The following is a 19,594-nucleotide window of genomic DNA, read 5'->3' on the forward strand; positions in this document are numbered from 1 at the left end:
TTCTGTGTTCCAATTGTTAGTATAAACAAATACGCAGTCTGCTGAAAGCAAGCTGTGCTCTGACAGTCTTTCTTATGGAGCGCAGTTCAGCTAATAAAACTCTTTCTGCCTTTCATTGCAAGCGAGCCCGAAAGTGTTTTTATGCTTCATAACGGGTTGTAAAAGCAAAGATGCAGTTTGCTGAAAACAAGTTGTTCTTTGACAGTCTTGAATACTGAGTGCGGTTCAGTTAATAAAACTGTCTTTCTGGTGCTCATTGCAAACACGCCAGAAAGTGTTTTTCTGTGTTCCAATTGTTAGTATAAACAAATACGCAGTCTGCTGAAAGCAAGCTGTGCTCTGACAGTCTTTCTTATGGAGCGCAGTTCAGCTAATAAAACTCTTTCTGCCTTTCATTGCAAGCGAGCCCGAAAGTGTTTTTATGCTTCATAACGGGTTGTAAAAGCAAAGATGCAGTTTGCTGAAAACAAGTTGTTCTTTGACAGTCTTGAATACTGAGTGCGGTTCAGTTAATAAAACTGTCTTTCTGGTGCTCATTGCAAACAAACCAGAAAGTGTTTTTCTGTGTTCTACTTGTTAGTATAAACAAATATGCAGTCTGCTGAAAGCAAGCTGTGCTCTGACAGTCATTCTTATGGAGTGCAGTTCAGCTAATAAAACACTTTCTGCCTTTCATTGCAAGCGAGCCCGAAAGTGTTTTTATGCTTCATAATGGACTGTAAAAGCAAAGATGCAGTTTGCTGAAAACAAGTTTTTCTTTGACAGTCTTGAATACTAAGTGCAGTTGAGTTAATAAAACTGTCTTTCTGGTGCTCATTGCAAGCAAGCCAGAAAGTGTTTTTCTGTGTTCCAATTGTTAGTATAAACAAATAAGCAGTCTGCTGAAAGCAAGCTGTGCTCTGACAGTCTTTCTTATGGAGTGCAGTTCAGCTAATAAAACTCTTTCTGCCTTTCATTGCAAGCAAGCCCGAAAGTGTTTTTATGCTTCATAATGGATTGTAAAAGCAAAGATGCAGTTTGCTGAAAACAAGTTTATCTTTGACAGTCTTGAATACTGAGTGCGGTTCAGTTAATAAAACTGTCTTTCTGGTGCTCATTGCAAACACGCCAGAAAGTGTTTTTCTGTGTTCCAATTGTTAGTATAAACAAATACGCAGTCTGCTGAAAGCAAGCTGTGCTCTGACAGTCTTTCTTATGGAGCGCAGTTCAGCTAATAAAACTCTTTCTGCCTTTCATTGCAAGCGAGCCCGAAAGTGTTTTTATGCTTCATAATGGATTGTAAAAGCAAAGATGCAGTTTGCTGAAAACAAGTTGTTCTTTGACAGTCTTGAATACTGAGTGCGGTTCAGTTAATAAAACTGTCTTTCTGGTGCTCATTGCAAGCAAGCCAGAAAGTGTTTTTCTGTGTTCCAATTGCTAGTATAAAGAAATACGCAGTCTGCTGAAAGCAAGCTGTGCTCTGACAGTCTTTCTTATGGAGTGCAGTTCAGCTAATAAAACTCTTTCTGCCTTTCATTGCAAGCGAGCCCGAAAGTGTTTTTATGCTTCATAACGGGTTGTAAAAGCAAAGATGCAGTTTGCTGAAAACAAGTTGTTCTTTGACAGTCTTGAATACTGAGTGCGGTTCAGTTAATAAAACTGTCTTTCTGGTGCTCATTGCAAGCAAGCCAAAAAGTGTTTTTCTGTGTTCCAATTGCTAGTATAAAGAAATACGCAGTCTGCTGAAAGCAAGCTGTGCTCTGACAGTCATTCTTATGGAGTGCAGTTCAGCTAATAAAACACTTTCTGCCTTTCATTGCAAGCGAGCCCGAAAGTGTTTTTATGCTTCATAATGGACTGTAAAAGCAAAGATGCAGTTTGCTGAAAACAAGTTGTTCTTTGACAGTCTTGAATACTGAGTGCGGTCAGTTAATAAAACTGTCTTTCTGGTGCTCATTGCAAGCAAGCCAGAAAGTGTTTTTCTGTGTTCCAATTGCTAGTATAAAGAAATACGCAGTCTGCTGAAAGCAAGCTGTGCTCTGACAGTCATTCTTATGGAGTGCAGTTCAGCTAATAAAACACTTTCTGCCTTTCATTGCAAGCGAGCCCGAAAGTGTTTTTATGCTTCATAATGGACTGTAAAAGCAAAGATGCAGTTTGCTGAAAACAAGTTGTTCTTTGACAGTCTTGAATACTAAGTGCAGTTGAGTTAATAAAACTGTCTTTCTGGTGCTCATTGCAAGCAAGCCAGAAAGTGTTTTTCTGTGTTCCAATTGCTAGTATAAACAAATAAGCAGTCTGCTGAAAGCAAGCTGTGCTCTGACAGTCTTTCTTATGGAGTGCAGTTCAGCTAATAAAACTCTTTCTGCCTTTCATTGCAAGCGAGCCCGAAAGTGTTTTTATGCTTCATAACGGGTTGTAAAAGCAAAGATGCAGTTTGCTGAAAACAAGTTGTTCTTTGACAGTCTTGAATACTGAGTGCGGTTCAGTTAATAAAACTGTCTTTCTGGTGCTCATTGCAAGCAAGCCAAAAAGTGTTTTTCTGTGTTCCAATTGCTAGTATAAAGAAATACGCAGTCTGCTGAAAGCAAGCTGTGCTCTGACAGTCATTCTTATGGAGTGCAGTTCAGCTAATAAAACACTTTCTGCCTTTCATTGCAAGCGAGCCCGAAAGTGTTTTTATGCTTCATAATGGACTGTAAAAGCAAAGATGCAGTTTGCTGAAAACAAGTTGTTCTTTGACAGTCTTGAATACTAAGTGCAGTTGAGTTAATAAAACTGTCTTTCTGGTGCTCATTGCAAGCAAGCCAGAAAGTGTTTTTCTGTGTTCCAATTGCTAGTATAAACAAATAAGCAGTCTGCTGAAAGCAAGCTGTGCTCTGACAGTCTTTCTTATGGAGTGCAGTTCAGCTAATAAAACTCTTTCTGCCTTTCATTGCAAGCGAGCCCGAAAGTGTTTTTATGCTTCATAACGGGTTGTAAAAGCAAAGATGCAGTTTGCTGAAAACAAGTTGTTCTTTGACAGTCTTGAATACTGAGTGCGGTTCAGTTAATAAAACTGTCTTTCTGGTGCTCATTGCAAGCAAGCCAGAAAGTGTTTTTCTGTGTTCCAATTGTTAGTATAAACAAATACGCAGTCTGCTGAAAGCAAGCTGTGCTCTGACAGTCTTTCTTATGGAGCGCAGTTCAGCTAATAAAACACTTTCTGCCTTTCATTGCAAGCAAGCCCGAAAGTGTTTTTATGCTTCATAATGGATTGTAAAAGCAAAGATGCAGTTTGCTGAAAACAAGTTTATCTTTGACAGTCTTGAATACTGAGTGCGGTTCAGTTAATAAAACTGTCTTTCTGGTGCTCATTGCAAACACGCCAGAAAGTGTTTTTCTGTGTTCCAATTGTTAGTATAAACAAATACGCAGTCTGCTGAAAGCAAGCTGTGCTCTGACAGTCTTTCTTATGGAGCGCAGTTCAGCTAATAAAACTCTTTCTGCCTTTCATTGCAAGCGAGCCCGAAAGTGTTTTTATGCTTCATAACGGGTTGTAAAAGCAAAGATGCAGTTTGCTGAAAACAAGTTGTTCTTTGACAGTCTTGAATACTGAGTGCGGTTCAGTTAATAAAACTGTCTTTCTGGTGCTCATTGCAAGCAAGCCAGAAAGTGTTTTTCTGTGTTCCAATTGCTAGTATAAAGAAATACGCAGTCTGCTGAAAGCAAGCTGTGCTCTGACAGTCATACTTATGGAGTGCAGTTCAGCTAAAAAAACACTTTCTGCCTTTCATTGCAAGCGAGCCCGAAAGTGTTTTTATGCTTCATAATGGACTGTAAAAGCAAAGATGCAGTTTGCTGAAAACAAGTTGTTCTTTGACAGTCTTGAATACTAAGTGCAGTTGAGTTAATAAAACTGTCTTTCTGGTGCTCATTGCAAGCAAGCCAGAAAGTGTTTTTCTGTGTTCCAATTGCTAGTATAAACAAATAAGCAGTCTGCTGAAAGCAAGCTGTGCTCTGACAGTCTTTCTTATGGAGTGCAGTTCAGCTAATAAAACTCTTTCTGCCTTTCATTGCAAGCGAGCCCGAAAGTGTTTTTATGCTTCATAACGGGTTGTAAAAGCAAAGATGCAGTTTGCTGAAAACAAGTTGTTCTTTGACAGTCTTGAATACTGAGTGCGGTTCAGTTAATAAAACTGTCTTTCTGGTGCTCATTGCAAACACGCCAGAAAGTGTTTTTCTGTGTTCCAATTGTTAGTATAAACAAATACGCAGTCTGCTGAAAGCAAGCTGTGCTCTGACAGTCTTTCTTATGGAGCGCAGTTCAGCTAATAAAACTCTTTCTGCCTTTCATTGCAAGCGAGCCCGAAAGTGTTTTTATGCTTCATAACGGGTTGTAAAAGCAAAGATGCAGTTTGCTGAAAACAAGTTGTTCTTTGACAGTCTTGAATACTGAGTGCGGTTCAGTTAATAAAACTGTCTTTCTGGTGCTCATTGCAAACACGCCAGAAAGTGTTTTTCTGTGTTCCAATTGTTAGTATAAACAAATACGCAGTCTGCTGAAAGCAAGCTGTGCTCTGACAGTCTTTCTTATGGAGCGCAGTTCAGCTAATAAAACTCTTTCTGCCTTTCATTGCAAGCGAGCCCGAAAGTGTTTTTATGCTTCATAACGGGTTGTAAAAGCAAAGATGCAGTTTGCTGAAAACAAGTTGTTCTTTGACAGTCTTGAATACTGAGTGCGGTTCAGTTAATAAAACTGTCTTTCTGGTGCTCATTACAAACACGCCAGAAAGTGTTTTTCTGTGTTCCAATTGTTAGTATAAACAAATACGCAGTCTGCTGAAAGCAAGCTGTGCTCTGACAGTCTTTCTTATGGAGCGCAGTTCAGCTAATAAAACTCTTTCTGCCTTTCATTGCAAGCGAGCCCGAAAGTGTTTTTATGCTTCATAACGGGTTGTAAAAGCAAAGATGCAGTTTGCTGAAAACAAGTTGTTCTTTGACAGTCTTGAATACTGAGTGCGGTTCAGTTAATAAAACTGTCTTTCTGGTGCTCATTGCAAACACGCCAGAAAGTGTTTTTCTGTGTTCCAATTGTTAGTATAAACAAATACGCAGTCTGCTGAAAGCAAGCTGTGCTCTGACAGTCTTTCTTATGGAGTGCAGTTCAGCTAATAAAACTCTTTCTGCCTTTCATTGCAAGCGAGCCCGAAAGTGTTTTTATGCTTCATAATGGGTTGTAAAAGCAAAGATGCAGTTTGCTGAAAACAAGTTGTTCTTTGACAGTCTTGAATACTGAGTGCGGTTCAGTTAATAAAACTGTCTTTCTGGTGCTCATTGCAAACACGCCAGAAAGTGTTTTTCTGTGTTCCAATTGTTAGTATAAACAAATACGCAGTCTGCTGAAAGCAAGCTGTGCTCTGACAGTCTTTCTTATGGAGCGCAGTTCAGCTAATAAAACTCTTTCTGCCTTTCATTGCAAGCAAGCCCGAAAGTGTTTTTATGCTTCATAATGGGTTGTAAAAGCAAAGATGCAGTTTGCTGAAAACAAGTTGTTCTTTGACAGTCTTGAATACTGAGTGCGGTTCAGTTAATAAAACTGTCTTTCTGGTGCTCATTGCAAACACGCCAGAAAGTGTTTTTCTGTGTTCCAATTGTTAGTATAAACAAATACGCAGTCTGCTGAAAGCAAGCTGTGCTCTGACAGTCTTTCTTATGGAGCGCAGTTCAGCTAATAAAACTCTTTCTGCCTTTCATTGCAAGCAAACCCGAAAGTGTTTTTATGCTTCATAATGGATTGTAAAAGCAAAGATGCAGTTTGCTGAAAACAAGTTTATCTTTGACAGTCTTGAATACTGAGTGCGGTTCAGTTAATAAAACTGTCTTTCTGGTGCTCATTGCAAACACGCCAGAAAGTGTTTTTCTGTGTTCCAATTGTTAGTATAAACAAATACGCAGTCTGCTGAAAGCAAGCTGTGCTCTGACAGTCTTTCTTATGGAGCGCAGTTCAGCTAATAAAACTCTTTCTGCCTTTCATTGCAAGCGAGCCCGAAAGTGTTTTTATGCTTCATAACGGGTTGTAAAAGCAAAGATGCAGTTTGCTGAAAACAAGTTGTTCTTTGACAGTCTTGAATACTGAGTGCGGTTCAGTTAATAAAACTGTCTTTCTGGTGCTCATTGCAAACACGCCAGAAAGTGTTTTTCTGTGTTCCAATTGTTAGTATAAACAAATACGCAGTCTGCTGAAAGCAAGCTGTGCTCTGACAGTCTTTCTTATGGAGCGCAGTTCAGCTAATAAAACTCTTTCTGCCTTTCATTGCAAGCGAGCCCGAAAGTGTTTTTATGCTTCATAACGGGTTGTAAAAGCAAAGATGCAGTTTGCTGAAAACAAGTTGTTCTTTGACAGTCTTGAATACTGAGTGCGGTTCAGTTAATAAAACTGTCTTTCTGGTGCTCATTACAAACACGCCAGAAAGTGTTTTTCTGTGTTCCAATTGTTAGTATAAACAAATACGCAGTCTGCTGAAAGCAAGCTGTGCTCTGACAGTCTTTCTTATGGAGCGCAGTTCAGCTAATAAAACTCTTTCTGCCTTTCATTGCAAGCGAGCCCGAAAGTGTTTTTATGCTTCATAACGGGTTGTAAAAGCAAAGATGCAGTTTGCTGAAAACAAGTTGTTCTTTGACAGTCTTGAATACTGAGTGCGGTTCAGTTAATAAAACTGTCTTTCTGGTGCTCATTGCAAACACGCCAGAAAGTGTTTTTCTGTGTTCCAATTGTTAGTATAAACAAATACGCAGTCTGCTGAAAGCAAGCTGTGCTCTGACAGTCTTTCTTATGGAGCGCAGTTCAGCTAATAAAACTCTTTCTGCCTTTCATTGCAAGCGAGCCCGAAAGTGTTTTTATGCTTCATAACGGGTTGTAAAAGCAAAGATGCAGTTTGCTGAAAACAAGTTGTTCTTTGACAGTCTTGAATACTGAGTGCGGTTCAGTTAATAAAACTGTCTTTCTGGTGCTCATTGCAAACAAACCAGAAAGTGTTTTTCTGTGTTCTACTTGTTAGTATAAACAAATATGCAGTCTGCTGAAAGCAAGCTGTGCTCTGACAGTCATTCTTATGGAGTGCAGTTCAGCTAATAAAACACTTTCTGCCTTTCATTGCAAGCGAGCCCGAAAGTGTTTTTATGCTTCATAATGGACTGTAAAAGCAAAGATGCAGTTTGCTGAAAACAAGTTTTTCTTTGACAGTCTTGAATACTAAGTGCAGTTGAGTTAATAAAACTGTCTTTCTGGTGCTCATTGCAAGCAAGCCAGAAAGTGTTTTTCTGTGTTCCAATTGTTAGTATAAACAAATAAGCAGTCTGCTGAAAGCAAGCTGTGCTCTGACAGTCTTTCTTATGGAGTGCAGTTCAGCTAATAAAACTCTTTCTGCCTTTCATTGCAAGCAAGCCCGAAAGTGTTTTTATGCTTCATAATGGATTGTAAAAGCAAAGATGCAGTTTGCTGAAAACAAGTTTATCTTTGACAGTCTTGAATACTGAGTGCGGTTCAGTTAATAAAACTGTCTTTCTGGTGCTCATTGCAAACACGCCAGAAAGTGTTTTTCTGTGTTCCAATTGTTAGTATAAACAAATACGCAGTCTGCTGAAAGCAAGCTGTGCTCTGACAGTCTTTCTTATGGAGCGCAGTTCAGCTAATAAAACTCTTTCTGCCTTTCATTGCAAGCGAGCCCGAAAGTGTTTTTATGCCTCATAACGGGTTGTAAAAGCAAAGATGCAGTTTGCTGAAAACAAGTTGTTCTTTGACAGTCTTGAATACTGAGTGCGGTTCAGTTAATAAAACTGTCTTTCTGGTGCTCATTGCAAACACGCCAGAAAGTGTTTTTCTGTGTTCCAATTGTTAGTATAAACAAATAAGCAGTCTGCTGAAAGCAAGCTGTGCTCTGACAGTCTTTCTTATGGAGTGCAGTTCAGCTAATAAAACTCTTTCTGCCTTTCATTGCAAGCAAGCCCGAAAGTGTTTTTATGCTTCATAATGGATTGTAAAAGCAAAGATGCAGTTTGCTGAAAACAAGTTTATCTTTGACAGTCTTGAATACTGAGTGCGGTTCAGTTAATAAAACTGTCTTTCTGGTGCTCATTGCAAACACGCCAGAAAGTGTTTTTCTGTGTTCCAATTGTTAGTATAAACAAATACGCAGTCTGCTGAAAGCAAGCTGTGCTCTGACAGTCTTTCTTATGGAGCGCAGTTCAGCTAATAAAACTCTTTCTGCCTTTCATTGCAAGCAAACCCGAAAGTGTTTTTATGCTTCATAATGGATTGTAAAAGCAAAGATGCAGTTTGCTGAAAACAAGTTTATCTTTGACAGTCTTGAATACTGAGTGCGGTTCAGTTAATAAAACTGTCTTTCTGGTGCTCATTGCAAACACGCCAGAAAGTGTTTTTCTGTGTTCCAATTGTTAGTATAAACAAATACGCAGTCTGCTGAAAGCAAGCTGTGCTCTGACAGTCTTTCTTATGGAGCGCAGTTCAGCTAATAAAACTCTTTCTGCCTTTCATTGCAAGCGAGCCCGAAAGTGTTTTTATGCTTCATAACGGGTTGTAAAAGCAAAGATGCAGTTTGCTGAAAACAAGTTGTTCTTTGACAGTCTTGAATACTGAGTGCGGTTCAGTTAATAAAACTGTCTTTCTGGTGCTCATTGCAAACACGCCAGAAAGTGTTTTTCTGTGTTCCAATTGTTAGTATAAACAAATACGCAGTCTGCTGAAAGCAAGCTGTGCTCTGACAGTCTTTCTTATGGAGCGCAGTTCAGCTAATAAAACTCTTTCTGCCTTTCATTGCAAGCGAGCCCGAAAGTGTTTTTATGCTTCATAACGGGTTGTAAAAGCAAAGATGCAGTTTGCTGAAAACAAGTTGTTCTTTGACAGTCTTGAATACTGAGTGCGGTTCAGTTAATAAAACTGTCTTTCTGGTGCTCATTACAAACACGCCAGAAAGTGTTTTTCTGTGTTCCAATTGTTAGTATAAACAAATACGCAGTCTGCTGAAAGCAAGCTGTGCTCTGACAGTCTTTCTTATGGAGCGCAGTTCAGCTAATAAAACTCTTTCTGCCTTTCATTGCAAGCGAGCCCGAAAGTGTTTTTATGCTTCATAACGGGTTGTAAAAGCAAAGATGCAGTTTGCTGAAAACAAGTTGTTCTTTGACAGTCTTGAATACTGAGTGCGGTTCAGTTAATAAAACTGTCTTTCTGGTGCTCATTGCAAACACGCCAGAAAGTGTTTTTCTGTGTTCCAATTGTTAGTATAAACAAATACGCAGTCTGCTGAAAGCAAGCTGTGCTCTGACAGTCTTTCTTATGGAGCGCAGTTCAGCTAATAAAACTCTTTCTGCCTTTCATTGCAAGCGAGCCCGAAAGTGTTTTTATGCTTCATAACGGGTTGTAAAAGCAAAGATGCAGTTTGCTGAAAACAAGTTGTTCTTTGACAGTCTTGAATACTGAGTGCGGTTCAGTTAATAAAACTGTCTTTCTGGTGCTCATTGCAAACAAACCAGAAAGTGTTTTTCTGTGTTCTACTTGTTAGTATAAACAAATATGCAGTCTGCTGAAAGCAAGCTGTGCTCTGACAGTCATTCTTATGGAGTGCAGTTCAGCTAATAAAACACTTTCTGCCTTTCATTGCAAGCGAGCCCGAAAGTGTTTTTATGCTTCATAATGGACTGTAAAAGCAAAGATGCAGTTTGCTGAAAACAAGTTTTTCTTTGACAGTCTTGAATACTAAGTGCAGTTGAGTTAATAAAACTGTCTTTCTGGTGCTCATTGCAAGCAAGCCAGAAAGTGTTTTTCTGTGTTCCAATTGTTAGTATAAACAAATAAGCAGTCTGCTGAAAGCAAGCTGTGCTCTGACAGTCTTTCTTATGGAGTGCAGTTCAGCTAATAAAACTCTTTCTGCCTTTCATTGCAAGCAAGCCCGAAAGTGTTTTTATGCTTCATAATGGATTGTAAAAGCAAAGATGCAGTTTGCTGAAAACAAGTTTATCTTTGACAGTCTTGAATACTGAGTGCGGTTCAGTTAATAAAACTGTCTTTCTGGTGCTCATTGCAAACACGCCAGAAAGTGTTTTTCTGTGTTCCAATTGTTAGTATAAACAAATACGCAGTCTGCTGAAAGCAAGCTGTGCTCTGACAGTCTTTCTTATGGAGCGCAGTTCAGCTAATAAAACTCTTTCTGCCTTTCATTGCAAGCGAGCCCGAAAGTGTTTTTATGCTTCATAATGGATTGTAAAAGCAAAGATGCAGTTTGCTGAAAACAAGTTGTTCTTTGACAGTCTTGAATACTGAGTGCGGTTCAGTTAATAAAACTGTCTTTCTGGTGCTCATTGCAAACACGCCAGAAAGTGTTTTTCTGTGTTCCAATTGTTAGTATAAACAAATACGCAGTCTGCTGAAAGCAAGCTGTGCTCTGACAGTCTTTCTTATGGAGCGCAGTTCAGCTAATAAAACTCTTTCTGCCTTTCATTGCAAGCAAACCCGAAAGTGTTTTTATGCTTCATAATGGATTGTAAAAGCAAAGATGCAGTTTGCTGAAAACAAGTTTATCTTTGACAGTCTTGAATACTGAGTGCGGTTCAGTTAATAAAACTGTCTTTCTGGTGCTCATTGCAAACACGCCAGAAAGTGTTTTTCTGTGTTCCAATTGTTAGTATAAACAAATACGCAGTCTGCTGAAAGCAAGCTGTGCTCTGACAGTCTTTCTTATGGAGCGCAGTTCAGCTAATAAAACTCTTTCTGCCTTTCATTGCAAGCGAGCCCGAAAGTGTTTTTATGCTTCATAACGGGTTGTAAAAGCAAAGATGCAGTTTGCTGAAAACAAGTTGTTCTTTGACAGTCTTGAATACTGAGTGCGGTTCAGTTAATAAAACTGTCTTTCTGGTGCTCATTGCAAACACGCCAGAAAGTGTTTTTCTGTGTTCCAATTGTTAGTATAAACAAATACGCAGTCTGCTGAAAGCAAGCTGTGCTCTGACAGTCTTTCTTATGGAGCGCAGTTCAGCTAATAAAACTCTTTCTGCCTTTCATTGCAAGCGAGCCCGAAAGTGTTTTTATGCTTCATAACGGGTTGTAAAAGCAAAGATGCAGTTTGCTGAAAACAAGTTGTTCTTTGACAGTCTTGAATACTGAGTGCGGTTCAGTTAATAAAACTGTCTTTCTGGTGCTCATTACAAACACGCCAGAAAGTGTTTTTCTGTGTTCCAATTGTTAGTATAAACAAATACGCAGTCTGCTGAAAGCAAGCTGTGCTCTGACAGTCTTTCTTATGGAGCGCAGTTCAGCTAATAAAACTCTTTCTGCCTTTCATTGCAAGCAAACCCGAAAGTGTTTTTATGCTTCATAATGGATTGTAAAAGCAAAGATGCAGTTTGCTGAAAACAAGTTTATCTTTGACAGTCTTGAATACTGAGTGCGGTTCAGTTAATAAAACTGTCTTTCTGGTGCTCATTGCAAACACGCCAGAAAGTGTTTTTCTGTGTTCCAATTGTTAGTATAAACAAATACGCAGTCTGCTGAAAGCAAGCTGTGCTCTGACAGTCTTTCTTATGGAGCGCAGTTCAGCTAATAAAACTCTTTCTGCCTTTCATTGCAAGCGAGCCCGAAAGTGTTTTTATGCTTCATAACGGGTTGTAAAAGCAAAGATGCAGTTTGCTGAAAACAAGTTGTTCTTTGACAGTCTTGAATACTGAGTGCGGTTCAGTTAATAAAACTGTCTTTCTGGTGCTCATTGCAAACACGCCAGAAAGTGTTTTTCTGTGTTCCAATTGTTAGTATAAACAAATACGCAGTCTGCTGAAAGCAAGCTGTGCTCTGACAGTCTTTCTTATGGAGCGCAGTTCAGCTAATAAAACTCTTTCTGCCTTTCATTGCAAGCGAGCCCGAAAGTGTTTTTATGCTTCATAACGGGTTGTAAAAGCAAAGATGCAGTTTGCTGAAAACAAGTTGTTCTTTGACAGTCTTGAATACTGAGTGCGGTTCAGTTAATAAAACTGTCTTTCTGGTGCTCATTACAAACACGCCAGAAAGTGTTTTTCTGTGTTCCAATTGTTAGTATAAACAAATACGCAGTCTGCTGAAAGCAAGCTGTGCTCTGACAGTCTTTCTTATGGAGCGCAGTTCAGCTAATAAAACTCTTTCTGCCTTTCATTGCAAGCGAGCCCGAAAGTGTTTTTATGCTTCATAACGGGTTGTAAAAGCAAAGATGCAGTTTGCTGAAAACAAGTTGTTCTTTGACAGTCTTGAATACTGAGTGCGGTTCAGTTAATAAAACTGTCTTTCTGGTGCTCATTGCAAACACGCCAGAAAGTGTTTTTCTGTGTTCCAATTGTTAGTATAAACAAATACGCAGTCTGCTGAAAGCAAGCTGTGCTCTGACAGTCTTTCTTATGGAGTGCAGTTCAGCTAATAAAACTCTTTCTGCCTTTCATTGCAAGCGAGCCCGAAAGTGTTTTTATGCTTCATAACGGGTTGTAAAAGCAAAGATGCAGTTTGCTGAAAACAAGTTGTTCTTTGACAGTCTTGAATACTGAGTGCGGTTCAGTTAATAAAACTGTCTTTCTGGTGCTCATTGCAAACACGCCAGAAAGTGTTTTTCTGTGTTCCAATTGTTAGTATAAACAAATACGCAGTCTGCTGAAAGCAAGCTGTGCTCTGACAGTCTTTCTTATGGAGCGCAGTTCAGCTAATAAAACTCTTTCTGCCTTTCATTGCAAGCAAACCCGAAAGTGTTTTTATGCTTCATAATGGATTGTAAAAGCAAAGATGCAGTTTGCTGAAAACAAGTTTATCTTTGACAGTCTTGAATACTGAGTGCGGTTCAGTTAATAAAACTGTCTTTCTGGTGCTCATTGCAAACACGCCAGAAAGTGTTTTTCTGTGTTCCAATTGTTAGTATAAACAAATACGCAGTCTGCTGAAAGCAAGCTGTGCTCTGACAGTCTTTCTTATGGAGCGCAGTTCAGCTAATAAAACTCTTTCTGCCTTTCATTGCAAGCGAGCCCGAAAGTGTTTTTATGCTTCATAACGGGTTGTAAAAGCAAAGATGCAGTTTGCTGAAAACAAGTTGTTCTTTGACAGTCTTGAATACTGAGTGCGGTTCAGTTAATAAAACTGTCTTTCTGGTGCTCATTGCAAACACGCCAGAAAGTGTTTTTCTGTGTTCCAATTGTTAGTATAAACAAATACGCAGTCTGCTGAAAGCAAGCTGTGCTCTGACAGTCTTTCTTATGGAGCGCAGTTCAGCTAATAAAACTCTTTCTGCCTTTCATTGCAAGCGAGCCCGAAAGTGTTTTTATGCTTCATAACGGGTTGTAAAAGCAAAGATGCAGTTTGCTGAAAACAAGTTGTTCTTTGACAGTCTTGAATACTGAGTGCGGTTCAGTTAATAAAACTGTCTTTCTGGTGCTCATTACAAACACGCCAGAAAGTGTTTTTCTGTGTTCCAATTGTTAGTATAAACAAATACGCAGTCTGCTGAAAGCAAGCTGTGCTCTGACAGTCTTTCTTATGGAGCGCAGTTCAGCTAATAAAACTCTTTCTGCCTTTCATTGCAAGCGAGCCCGAAAGTGTTTTTATGCTTCATAACGGGTTGTAAAAGCAAAGATGCAGTTTGCTGAAAACAAGTTGTTCTTTGACAGTCTTGAATACTGAGTGCGGTTCAGTTAATAAAACTGTCTTTCTGGTGCTCATTGCAAACACGCCAGAAAGTGTTTTTCTGTGTTCCAATTGTTAGTATAAACAAATACGCAGTCTGCTGAAAGCAAGCTGTGCTCTGACAGTCTTTCTTATGGAGCGCAGTTCAGCTAATAAAACTCTTTCTGCCTTTCATTGCAAGCGAGCCCGAAAGTGTTTTTATGCTTCATAACGGGTTGTAAAAGCAAAGATGCAGTTTGCTGAAAACAAGTTGTTCTTTGACAGTCTTGAATACTGAGTGCGGTTCAGTTAATAAAACTGTCTTTCTGGTGCTCATTGCAAACAAACCAGAAAGTGTTTTTCTGTGTTCTACTTGTTAGTATAAACAAATATGCAGTCTGCTGAAAGCAAGCTGTGCTCTGACAGTCATTCTTATGGAGTGCAGTTCAGCTAATAAAACACTTTCTGCCTTTCATTGCAAGCGAGCCCGAAAGTGTTTTTATGCTTCATAATGGACTGTAAAAGCAAAGATGCAGTTTGCTGAAAACAAGTTGTTCTTTGACAGTCTTGAATACTAAGTGCAGTTGAGTTAATAAAACTGTCTTTCTGGTGCTCATTGCAAGCAAGCCAGAAAGTGTTTTTCTGTGTTCCAATTGTTAGTATAAACAAATAAGCAGTCTGCTGAAAGCAAGCTGTGCTCTGACAGTCTTTCTTATGGAGTGCAGTTCAGCTAATAAAACTCTTTCTGCCTTTCATTGCAAGCAAGCCCGAAAGTGTTTTTATGCTTCATAATGGATTGTAAAAGCAAAGATGCAGTTTGCTGAAAACAAGTTTATCTTTGACAGTCTTGAATACTGAGTGCGGTTCAGTTAATAAAACTGTCTTTCTGGTGCTCATTGCAAACACGCCAGAAAGTGTTTTTCTGTGTTCCAATTGTTAGTATAAACAAATACGCAGTCTGCTGAAAGCAAGCTGTGCTCTGACAGTCTTTCTTATGGAGCGCAGTTCAGCTAATAAAACTCTTTCTGCCTTTCATTGCAAGCGAGCCCGAAAGTGTTTTTATGCTTCATAACGGGTTGTAAAAGCAAAGATGCAGTTTGCTGAAAACAAGTTGTTCTTTGACAGTCTTGAATACTGAGTGCGGTTCAGTTAATAAAACTGTCTTTCTGGTGCTCATTGCAAACACGCCAGAAAGTGTTTTTCTGTGTTCCAATTGTTAGTATAAACAAATACGCAGTCTGCTGAAAGCAAGCTGTGCTCTGACAGTCTTTCTTATGGAGCGCAGTTCAGCTAATAAAACTCTTTCTGCCTTTCATTGCAAGCAAACCCGAAAGTGTTTTTATGCTTCATAATGGATTGTAAAAGCAAAGATGCAGTTTGCTGAAAACAAGTTTATCTTTGACAGTCTTGAATACTGAGTGCGGTTCAGTTAATAAAACTGTCTTTCTGGTGCTCATTGCAAACACGCCAGAAAGTGTTTTTCTGTGTTCCAATTGTTAGTATAAACAAATACGCAGTCTGCTGAAAGCAAGCTGTGCTCTGACAGTCTTTCTTATGGAGCGCAGTTCAGCTAATAAAACTCTTTCTGCCTTTCATTGCAAGCGAGCCCGAAAGTGTTTTTATGCTTCATAACGGGTTGTAAAAGCAAAGATGCAGTTTGCTGAAAACAAGTTGTTCTTTGACAGTCTTGAATACTGAGTGCGGTTCAGTTAATAAAACTGTCTTTCTGGTGCTCATTGCAAACACGCCAGAAAGTGTTTTTCTGTGTTCCAATTGTTAGTATAAACAAATACGCAGTCTGCTGAAAGCAAGCTGTGCTCTGACAGTCTTTCTTATGGAGCGCAGTTCAGCTAATAAAACTCTTTCTGCCTTTCATTGCAAGCGAGCCCGAAAGTGTTTTTATGCTTCATAACGGGTTGTAAAAGCAAAGATGCAGTTTGCTGAAAACAAGTTGTTCTTTGACAGTCTTGAATACTGAGTGCGGTTCAGTTAATAAAACTGTCTTTCTGGTGCTCATTACAAACACGCCAGAAAGTGTTTTTCTGTGTTCCAATTGTTAGTATAAACAAATACGCAGTCTGCTGAAAGCAAGCTGTGCTCTGACAGTCTTTCTTATGGAGCGCAGTTCAGCTAATAAAACTCTTTCTGCCTTTCATTGCAAGCGAGCCCGAAAGTGTTTTTATGCTTCATAACGGGTTGTAAAAGCAAAGATGCAGTTTGCTGAAAACAAGTTGTTCTTTGACAGTCTTGAATACTGAGTGCGGTTCAGTTAATAAAACTGTCTTTCTGGTGCTCATTGCAAACACGCCAGAAAGTGTTTTTCTGTGTTCCAATTGTTAGTATAAACAAATACGCAGTCTGCTGAAAGCAAGCTGTGCTCTGACAGTCTTTCTTATGGAGCGCAGTTCAGCTAATAAAACTCTTTCTGCCTTTCATTGCAAGCGAGCCCGAAAGTGTTTTTATGCTTCATAACGGGTTGTAAAAGCAAAGATGCAGTTTGCTGAAAACAAGTTGTTCTTTGACAGTCTTGAATACTGAGTGCGGTTCAGTTAATAAAACTGTCTTTCTGGTGCTCATTGCAAACAAACCAGAAAGTGTTTTTCTGTGTTCTACTTGTTAGTATAAACAAATATGCAGTCTGCTGAAAGCAAGCTGTGCTCTGACAGTCATTCTTATGGAGTGCAGTTCAGCTAATAAAACACTTTCTGCCTTTCATTGCAAGCGAGCCCGAAAGTGTTTTTATGCTTCATAATGGACTGTAAAAGCAAAGATGCAGTTTGCTGAAAACAAGTTGTTCTTTGACAGTCTTGAATACTAAGTGCAGTTGAGTTAATAAAACTGTCTTTCTGGTGCTCATTGCAAGCAAGCCAGAAAGTGTTTTTCTGTGTTCCAATTGTTAGTATAAACAAATAAGCAGTCTGCTGAAAGCAAGCTGTGCTCTGACAGTCTTTCTTATGGAGTGCAGTTCAGCTAATAAAACTCTTTCTGCCTTTCATTGCAAGCAAGCCCGAAAGTGTTTTTATGCTTCATAATGGATTGTAAAAGCAAAGATGCAGTTTGCTGAAAACAAGTTTATCTTTGACAGTCTTGAATACTGAGTGCGGTTCAGTTAATAAAACTGTCTTTCTGGTGCTCATTGCAAACACGCCAGAAAGTGTTTTTCTGTGTTCCAATTGTTAGTATAAACAAATACGCAGTCTGCTGAAAGCAAGCTGTGCTCTGACAGTCTTTCTTATGGAGCGCAGTTCAGCTAATAAAACTCTTTCTGCCTTTCATTGCAAGCGAGCCCGAAAGTGTTTTTATGCTTCATAACGGGTTGTAAAAGCAAAGATGCAGTTTGCTGAAAACAAGTTGTTCTTTGACAGTCTTGAATACTGAGTGCGGTTCAGTTAATAAAACTGTCTTTCTGGTGCTCATTGCAAACACGCCAGAAAGTGTTTTTCTGTGTTCCAATTGTTAGTATAAACAAATACGCAGTCTGCTGAAAGCAAGCTGTGCTCTGACAGTCTTTCTTATGGAGCGCAGTTCAGCTAATAAAACTCTTTCTGCCTTTCATTGCAAGCGAGCCCGAAAGTGTTTTTATGCTTCATAACGGGTTGTAAAAGCAAAGATGCAGTTTGCTGAAAACAAGTTGTTCTTTGACAGTCTTGAATACTGAGTGCGGTTCAGTTAATAAAACTGTCTTTCTGGTGCTCATTGCAAACAAACCAGAAAGTGTTTTTCTGTGTTCTACTTGTTAGTATAAACAAATATGCAGTCTGCTGAAAGCAAGCTGTGCTCTGACAGTCATTCTTATGGAGTGCAGTTCAGCTAATAAAACACTTTCTGCCTTTCATTGCAAGCGAGCCCGAAAGTGTTTTTATGCTTCATAATGGACTGTAAAAGCAAAGATGCAGTTTGCTGAAAACAAGTTTTTCTTTGACAGTCTTGAATACTGAGTGCGGTTCAGTTAATAAAACTGTCTTTCTGGTGCTCATTGCAAACACGCCAGAAAGTGTTTTTCTGTGTTCCAATTGTTAGTATAAACAAATACGCAGTCTGCTGAAAGCAAGCTGTGCTCTGACAGTCTTTCTTATGGAGCGCAGTTCAGCTAATAAAACTCTTTCTGCCTTTCATTGCAAGCGAGCCCGAAAGTGTTTTTATGCTTCATAACGGGTTGTAAAAGCAAAGATGCAGTTTGCTGAAAACAAGTTGTTCTTTGACAGTCTTGAATACTGAGTGCGGTTCAGTTAATAAAACTGTCTTTCTGGTGCTCATTGCAAACACGCCAGAAAGTGTTTTTCTGTGTTCCAATTGTTAGTATAAACAAATAAGCAGTCTGCTGAAAGCAAGCTGTGCTCTGACAGTCTTTCTTATGGAGTGCAGTTCAGCTAATAAAACTCTTTCTGCCTTTCATTGCAAGCAAGCCCGAAAGTGTTTTTATGCTTCATAATGGATTGTAAAAGCAAAGATGCAGTTTGCTGAAAACAAGTTTATCTTTGACAGTCTTGAATACTGAGTGCGGTTCAGTTAATAAAACTGTCTTTCTGGTGCTCATTGCAAACACGCCAGAAAGTGTTTTTCTGTGTTCCAATTGTTAGTATAAACAAATACGCAGTCTGCTGAAAGCAAGCTGTGCTCTGACAGTCTTTCTTATGGAGCGCAGTTCAGCTAATAAAACTCTTTCTGCCTTTCATTGCAAGCGAGCCCGAAAGTGTTTTTATGCTTCATAATGGATTGTAAAAGCAAAGATGCAGTTTGCTGAAAACAAGTTGTTCTTTGACAGTCTTGAATACTGAGTGCGGTTCAGTTAATAAAACTGTCTTTCTGGTGCTCATTGCAAGCAAGCCAGAAAGTGTTTTTCTGTGTTCCAATTGCTAGTATAAAGAAATACGCAGTCTGCTGAAAGCAAGCTGTGCTCTGACAGTCTTTCTTATGGAGTGCAGTTCAGCTAATAAAACTCTTTCTGCCTTTCATTGCAAGCGAGCCCGAAAGTGTTTTTATGCTTCATAACGGGTTGTAAAAGCAAAGATGCAGTTTGCTGAAAACAAGTTGTTCTTTGACAGTCTTGAATACTGAGTGCGGTTCAGTTAATAAAACTGTCTTTCTGGTGCTCATTTCAAGCAAGCCAGAAAGTGTTTTTCTGTGTTCCAATTGTTAGTATAAACAAATACGCAGTCTGCTGAAAGCAAGCTGTGCTCTGACAGTCTTTCTTATGGAGCGCAGTTCAGCTAATAAAACTCTTTCTGCCTTTCATTGCAAGCGAGCCCGAAAGTGTTTTTATGCTTCATAACGGGTTGTAAAAGCAAAGATGCAGTTTGCTGAAAACAAGTTGTTCTTTGACAGTCTTGAATACTGAGTGCGGTTCAGTTAATAAAACTGTCTTTCTGGTGCTCATTGCAAACACGCCAGAAAGTGTTTTTCTGTGTTCCAATTGTTAGTATAAACAAATACGCAGTCTGCTGAAAGCAAGCTGTGCTCTGACAGTCTTTCTTATGGAGCGCAGTTCAGCTAATAAAACTCTTTCTGCCTTTCATTGCAAGCGAGCCCGAAAGTGTTTTTATGCTTCATAACGGGTTGTAAAAGCAAAGATGCAGTTTGCTGAAAACAAGTTGTTCTTTGACAGTCTTGAATACTGAGTGCGGTTCAGTTAATAAAACTGTCTTTCTGGTGCTCATTGCAAACAAACCAGAAAGTGTTTTTCTGTGTTCTACTTGTTAGTATAAACAAATATGCAGTCTGCTGAAAGCAAGCTGTGCTCTGACAGTCATTCTTATGGAGTGCAGTTCAGCTAATAAAACACTTTCTGCCTTTCATTGCAAGCGAGCCCGAAAGTGTTTTTATGCTTCATAATGGACTGTAAAAGCAAAGATGCAGTTTGCTGAAAACAAGTTTTTCTTTGACAGTCTTGAATACTAAGTGCAGTTGAGTTAATAAAACTGTCTTTCTGGTGCTCATTGCAAGCAAGCCAGAAAG

This window comes from Hoplias malabaricus, chromosome 6 (assembly GCF_029633855.1).
Source record: "Hoplias malabaricus isolate fHopMal1 chromosome 6, fHopMal1.hap1, whole genome shotgun sequence".
NCBI lineage: Eukaryota > Metazoa > Chordata > Actinopteri > Characiformes > Erythrinidae > Hoplias > Hoplias malabaricus.